Source organism: Tachyglossus aculeatus, chromosome 4 (assembly GCF_015852505.1).
Source record: "Tachyglossus aculeatus isolate mTacAcu1 chromosome 4, mTacAcu1.pri, whole genome shotgun sequence".
NCBI lineage: Eukaryota > Metazoa > Chordata > Mammalia > Monotremata > Tachyglossidae > Tachyglossus > Tachyglossus aculeatus.
In genome coordinates, this window is record NC_052069.1 from 4,079,068 (window position 1) to 4,087,369 (window position 8,302).

The window sequence follows — 8,302 nt, forward strand, 5'->3', positions numbered from 1 at the left end:
AAATAATAATAATAATAATAATAATAATAATAATAATAATAATAATTGTTAAGCACTTACTAAGTGGAAAGCACTGTTCTAAGTGCTGGGGAGGATACAAGATGATCAGGTTGTCCCATGTGGGGTCACAGTCTTAATCCCCATTTTACAGATGAAGTAACTGAGGCACAGAGAGGGGAAGTGGCTTTCCTATAGTCACACAGTAGGCAAGTGGTGGATCTGGGATTAGAACCCACGACCTCTGACTCCCAAGCTCACGCTCTTTCCACTAGGCCAAGCTGTTTCTCTTTATCTGTAAAATGGGGATGGAGACAGGGAGCCCCATGTGGGACAGGGACTACATCCAACCTGAGTAACATGCATCTACCCCAGTGCTCAGTACAGTTCCTGTCACATAGTAGGTGCTTAACAAATACCATTAAAAAACAAATAATCAGGTCCCACGTGCAGCTCACAGTCTAAGGGGGAGAACAGGTAAAGAATCCCCATTATGCAGAAGACGGAACCTAGGCAGAGAAGTGACTTACCCAAGCCACAGAATAAGAAGCAGTGTGGCTCAGTGGAAAGAGCAGGGGCTTTGGAGTGAGAGGTCATGGGTTCAAATCCTGACTCTGCCAATTGTCAGTTGTGTGACTTGGGGCAAGCCACTTCACTTCTCTGTGCCTCAGTTCCCTCATCTGTAAAATGGGGATTAAGACTGTGAGACCCCCGTGGGACAACCTGATCACCTTGTAACCTCCCCAGTGCTTAGAACAGTGCTTTGCACATAGTAAGTGCTTAATAAATCCCATTAAAAATGAAATAAAATAAGCAATTGGCAGAGGCAGCATTAGAACCCAGGTCCTCTGACTCCCAAGCCCACACTCCTTCTATTAAGCTTCTTTTATCTGGTCCATGGGTTGCTTTTAGCCATTCCTTGCTTGATTACTGGGCACTCAGGGAGGAAAAGAACTCTTTTTTCTGGGATGTCTTCATTCTCTTCTAAGCCTGGACTATGTCTCATTCATTCAATCATAATAATTGAGCACTTAATGTGTACACAGCACTGTACTAAGCGCTTGGGAGAGTACAATACACAATGAGCAGATCTTCCCTGCCCACAACGAGCTTGCAGTCTAGAGGGTGAGACTGATGCTATTATGAAAAAAAATAAATTATAGATATGTACCAAAGTGCAGTGGGGCTGAGGATGAATAAAAGGTGCAAAATCGAAGTGCAAGGGAGACACAGAAGAGAGCGGAAGAAGAAGAAATGAGGGCTCAGTCGCTTAAGTCATTAAGGCTTAGGAAGGCCTCTTGGAGGAGATGCACATTTAATAAGGCAACTGGCAGTTAATTCATATTTCTCATTCACGTACATATAACTCACTGCCAAAAACCTTTTCCGTTTATCTCTCCCCCTCACATCACAACAAAAACTTGGCCAGAACAACAGAAAAGCAACTCTGCTTTCGGTTATAAGAGGGAAAAACTGAAAACCCGCAGGGAAAGTGCTGTTTTATTGTCAGATTGTTCTCTTCTAAACTCTTAGATGAGTGCTCTGTAAGCGCTCAATAAATATGATGGACTGTGATGTGTGGCAAGCTCCATTAGCGCCAAAGAAAAGCCTGGGTTTAGGAGCATCAGTTAGGGCATTAAGATATAGAAAGCATTACTTGGGTATCTTTATGTTCTATCGCCAATAAGCAACACGGCCTTCAGAGTGGAATTAAAAATAAACATTGACTAGGCAGCGTGAAACTTACCTGTTCAGTTGGAGACCACCATTCTGAGTGTTTGCTTTTTCCCCCTAGACTATAAGCTCATTGGGGCATGGATTTGTTTAGAGTTAAATCGTACTCTCCCAAGAGCTTAGTACAGTGCTCTGCACTCAGTAAGCACTCATTAAATACAATTAACTAGAGAAGGAGACAGACGATGAATCCCAGCTTCAGTGACATCAACAGTGAAGGACCTTCTTCTCCCAGTTTTCCTGCTGCCCACCTGTGATCACCCAAAGGTGTTTCAACAGCTTTTTAAATAGATTTTCATTAAGTGAGCCCGTTGCTGGGTAGGGACCGTCTCTTTATGTTGCCAACTTGTACTTCCCAAGAGCTTAGTACAGTGCTCTGCACACAGTAAGCGCTCAATAAATACGATTGAATGAATGACTGAATTGTGTTAAATGCATTCATTCAGTCATATTCATTTAGTTCTTACTGATTGCCCACAAGTGTCTCAGCAGCTTTTTTAATGGTTTTTCATCGTGTTAAATTCATTCATTCAGTCACTCATATTTATTCATTCAGTCAGTCGTATTTATTGAGCACTTACTGTGTGCAGAGCACTGTACTAAGTGTTTGGGAGAATACAAACTCGTTGTGAGCAGGGAATGGATCTGCTCTTTGTTATACTGTACTCCCCCTGCTTAGTACAATGCTCTGCACATAGTAAGCTTTCACTAAAGATGATGGACTGATTGAAAATCAGTGGTATTTACTGAGGACATTTTATGCACAGAGCACTATACTAAGCACTTGAGAGAGTACAATACAATGGAATTATTCATGCATTCATTCATTCAATTGTATTTATTTAGCACTTACTGTGTGCAGAGCACTGTACTAAGCGCTTGGGAAGTACAAGTTGGCAACATATAGAGATGGTCCCTACCCAACAACAGGCTCACAGTCTAGAAGGGGGAGACAGACAACAAAACAAAACATGTGGACAGGTTTCAAGTCATCAGAATAAATAGAAGTAAAGCTAGATGCACATCATTAACAAAATAAATAGAATAGTAAATATGTACAATTAGCAGGTATGTCCCCTGCTCATAACTAGCTTACAGTCCAGAAGGGAAACTATGTGCCAAGCACTGTACTAAGCGCTGGGGTAATCCAATAATCAGAGAAGCAGCGTGTCCCAGAGAAAAGAGCACAGGCTTGGGAGTCAGAGGTCACGAGTTCTAATCCCGGCTCCACCAATTGTCAGCTGTGTGACTTTGGGCAAGTCACTTAACTTCTCTGTGCCTCAGTTCCCTCATCTGTAAAATGGGGATTAAGACTGAGAGCCCCACGTGGGACAACCTGATCACCTTGTATCCTCCCCAGAGCTTAGAACAGTGCTTCGCACATACTAAGCACTTAACAAATGCCATCATCATCATTATTATTATTATCAGTCCCAGGGCTTAGCACAGTTCCTGGCACATAGTAAGCACTTAACAAATACCATAACCAAAGGCTGGGCACTGTCCATTTCCCACGTGGGGCTCATGGTCTTAATATCCATTTTACAGATGAGGTAATTGAGGCACAGAGAAGTGAAGTGACTTGCCCAGAATCACACAACAGACAAATGGTAGAGGAGGGATTAAAACCCAGGTCTCATACTCCCAGACCTGTGCTCTTTCCACTGAGCCACACTGCTTCTATCTGCCAGACTCCTCCTCTTCCTCTCCCCATGGGCCTCAGTCCCACCAGGAACTTGACTTCAGAGCTGAAAAAACTCTGAATAGAATGAGGAGAATGTGGGTTCTAATCCTGGCTCCGCCACTTGTCTGCTGTGTTACCTTGGGCAAGCCACTTCACTTCTCTGGGCCTCAGTTACTGCATCTGTAAAATGGGGATTAAAAAATGGGGACAACCTGATTACCTTGTATCTGCCCCAGAGCTTAGAACAGTGCTTGGCACATTGCTAGCACTTAACAAATACCATCATTACTATTATTAAGACAACACCATTTTCTGGCCCTGCTCCTCCCCTCCCTCTTTCCCTTTCCCCCATCCTTCCACCTCTGGCCTGCCTCTCGCTGCTTTCAGGGGTGACTAAGGGAGAGATCACAACTTAAAAATCTTCCCTTTCCTCTCCATCCAAACTGCTACCACCTTAATACAATCACTTATCCCACCTGACCTTGATTACCGTATCCGCCTCCTTGCTGACCTCCCTGCCTCCTGTCTCTCCCCACTCCAGTCCTTACTTTGCTCTGCTGCCTGGGTCATTTTTTTTCATTCATTCAACCGCAATTATTGAGCACTTACTGTGTGTAGAGCACTGTACTAAGTGCTTGGAAAGTACAGTTTGCAACATACAGTTCACAACTTGTACTTCCGAAGCACTTAGTACAGTGCTCTGCTCACAGTAAGCGCTCAATAAATACGATTGAATGAATAAATGAACATATAGAGACAGTCTCTACCCAACAATGGGCTCACAGTCTAGAAGGGGAAGACAGCAAAACGAAACAAGTAGACAGGTGTCAATACCATCAATATAATTGTAGATATATACATATTATTAATAAAATAGAATATTAAACGTGTACAAATATACACAAGTGCAATGGGGAGGGGAGGGGAGGGCAGAGGGAGGGAGTGGGGGCGATGGGGAGGGGAGGAGGAGGAGAGGATGGGGGGGGTTCAATCTGGGAAGGCCTCCTGGAGGAGGTGAGCTCTTAGTAGGACTTTGAAGGGAGGAAGAGAGCTAGTTAGGAAGAGAGCTGTTTTTTCTCCAAAAATATTCAGGCTATGTTTTCCTGCTCGTCAAGACCCTCCAGTGGGTGCCCATCCACCTCCACATCAAACAGAAACTCCTCACCATCACCTTAAAAGCAGTCAATCACCTTGCACCCTCATACCCTCCCCTCGTTAGTATCCTAGGACAACCCAGCCCTACTCATTGGAACTCCATCTCATCTATCTCACCGCCAACCCCTCACCCACATCCCAAATCTGGCCCGGAATGCCCTTCCTCCTCAAATCCCACAGACAATGACTCTCCCTGCCTTCAAAGCCCTACTGAGAGCTCACCTCCTCCAAGAGGCCTTCCCAGACTCAGCCCCAGTTTTCTTCATCTCCCACTCCCTTCTGCTTTGCCCTGACTTGCTCCCCTCACTCTTCCCCCCTTCCAGCCCCACAGCATTATATGCCCATATGTGTCATTTAGTTCTATTAATGTCTGTCTCCCCTGCTAGACTGTAAACTCATTATGGGCAGGGAATGAGTCTGTTATGTTCTTATAGTACAAGTGCTTAGTACAGTGCTCTGAATAAATTAAGTGCTCTATATTCCCACAGCACATATGTATATGTGTGTATATGTATATATGTATGCATGTATATATGTATGTATGTATGTGTATATATATACACATTTATATGTGTATACACATATACATACACATACATACATGTATTCATGTATATATGTGTATATGTATATATGTGTATATTCTTATAAAATCTTCTGCATGTGTATTTCCTCTCCTCAAAAACTTATAATGGTTGCTTATTCCTCTTAGCATGGACTAGCATGCCCAGCCCGCACCCTCTGCTCCTCTGCCACTAACCTCCTGTGCCTCTTTCTCTCCTGTCCCACCGATGACCCCTAGTCCACTTCCTTCCCCTGGCCTGGAATGCCCTCCCTCCACACATCCGCCAAACAAGCTCTCATCCTCCCTTCAAAACCCTACTGAGAGCTCACCTCCTCCAGGAGGCCTTCCCAGACTGCGCCCCCTTTTCCTCTGCTCCTCCTCCTCTCCCCATCACCTCCACTCCCTCCCTCTGCCCTACCTACTTCCCCGCCCCACAGCACTTGTGTATATTTGTACATATTTATTGCTCTTATTTCATTAATCATGTATATATATGATATCCATATCTATATATTCATATATAGATATCATAGATATATCTATCTATGTAGATATCTATAATTCTGTTTATCTATTCTGATGGTATTGACACCTGTCCATTCTTTTGTTTTGTTGTCTGTCTCCCCCTTCTAGATTGTGAGCCCGTTGTTGGGTAGGGACTGTCTCTATCTGTTGCTGAATTGTACTTTCCAAGTGCTTAGTACAGTGTTCTGCACACAGTAAGCACTCAATATGATTTAAAGAATAATAATAATATATATATATGAATATATATATATGTATATATATATGTGTCTATATATATATATATATATATATATATATATTATACAGAGAGGAAGAGAGAGAGAAGCAGAGAATCAGCATGGCTTAGTGGAAAGAGCCCGGGCTTGGGAGTCAGAGGTCATGGGTTCTAATCCTGGCTCTGCCTCTTGTCAGTTGTGTGGCTTTGGACAAGTCACTTCACTTCTCTGTGCCTCAGTTACCTCATCTGGAAAATGGGGATTAAGACTGTGAGCCCCAATGCGACAACCTGATTACCTTGTATCTTCCCCAGAGCTTAGATTAGTGCTTGGCACAGAGTAAGTGCTTAACGGATACCATCTTCATCATCGTGTACATAATTTATTTATTCATTCATTCAATCATATTTATTGAGTGCTTACTGTGCGCAGAGCAGTGTACTAAGTGCTTGGAAAGTACAATTCGGCAACAAACAGAGATAATCCCTACCCAACAATGTCTTCACAGTCTAGAAGGAGGGAGACAGGCAACAAAACAAAACAGAACAAGTAGATGGGCATCAATAGCATCGATACAAATAAATACATTTATTTATTAAGACTGTGAACCCCACATGGGACAACCTGATTAGCGTGTATTTACCCCAGTTCTTAGAACAGTGCTTGGCACATAGTAAGCACTTACCAAAGCTCTCTTCCTCCCTTCAAAGCCCTACTGAGAGCTCACCTCCTCCAGGAGGCCTTCCCAGACTGAGCCCCCTCCTTCCTCTCCTCCTCCTCCCCATCCCCCCTTACCTCCTTCCCCTCCCCACAGCACCTGTATGTATGTATAGATGTTTGTACATATTTATTACTCTATTTTATTTGTACATATTTATTACTCTATTTTATTTATACATATTTATTACTCTATTTTATTTGTACATATTTATTCTATTTATTTTATTTTGTTAATATGTTTTGTTTTGTTCTCTGTCTCCCCCTTCTAGACTGTGAGCTCACTGTTGGGTAGGGACTGTCTCTATATGTTGCCAACTTGTACTACCCAAGCACTTAGTACAGTGCTCTGCACACAGTAAGTGCTCAATAAATACGATTGAATGAATGAATGAATGAATTATTATTAATTATTTTTATTATTCTGTGGCAGAGGGGCCGGGCTGGGCAGGGGGTTTGGGGTAGGGGTTTTCTCGGCAGCAGCTGTGGAGGGGGCTACAGTTCATCAGCTAAAACTGACTCCAGGCCATGAAACCCATTCTCAGTGACACAGACAGATCACCCAGGATCATTAAAAAAAACCCACCCAGTCACCCCCACTGCAGGCTTGTGGTAAGGGGAGGCAGTTTAGGTTAGTGGTAGAGAGCAAGTCTGGAATTAGTGTCACCTAGTGGGTAGAGCCTGGGAGTCAGAAGGTCCTGGGTTCTAATCCTGATCCACCCTTGTCTGCTGTGTGACCTTGGGCAAGTCGTTTCACTTCACTTGGGTCTCAGCATCCTCATCTATGAAACAGAGATTAAGAGTGTGAGCCCCATGTGGGGCATTCATTCATTCAATCATATTTATGCTTTTAGACTGTGAGCCCACTCTTTTAGACTGTGAGCGCACTGTTGGGTAGGGACTGTCTCTATATGTTGCCAACTTGTACTTCCCAAGTGCTTAGTACAGTGCTCTGCACACAGTAAGTGCTCAATAAATACGATTGATTGATTGATGTAGTGCTTACAGTGTGCAGAGCACTCTTCTAAGCATTTGGGAAGTACAAATTGGCAACAAATCAGGATAGGAACTGGTTAATGATAATAATGATGGCATTTGTTAAGCACTTACTATGTGCAGAGCACTGATACAAGGTGATCAGATTGTCCCACATGGGGCTCACAGTCTTCATCCCCATTTTACAGATGGGGTAACTGAGGCACAGGGAAGTTAAGTGACTTGCCCAAAGTCACACAGCTGACAATTGGTGGAGCCGGAATTTGAACCCATGACCTCTGACTCTCAAGCCCATGCTCTTTCTATTGAGCCATGTTGATCCAACCTGATTACCTTGTATCTACCCCAGTACTTAGAACAGTGCTTGGCACATAGCGCGTAGCAAGTACCCTTACTATTATTATTATTATTATTATTAAGCCCGAGGACCTGGGTTCTAATCCGAGCTCTGCCGCCGTCCTGCTGAATGACCGTGGGTGAGTCACTCAACCTCTCTGAACCTCCATTTCCTCCTCTGCAAAATGGAGATAAGAATACCTCTCAATCAATCAATTGATCAATGGCACACGTAAACGTTTAGCAAGTATCATAATTATTATTACGTAGCGACCGCTTACTGCGTGTGGAGCACTGTACTACATGCTTCAGAATGTGCGATCAATACGACAGAGTTGGTAGTCACGTTCCCTGCCTTGGCAGGATTGTTGTGAG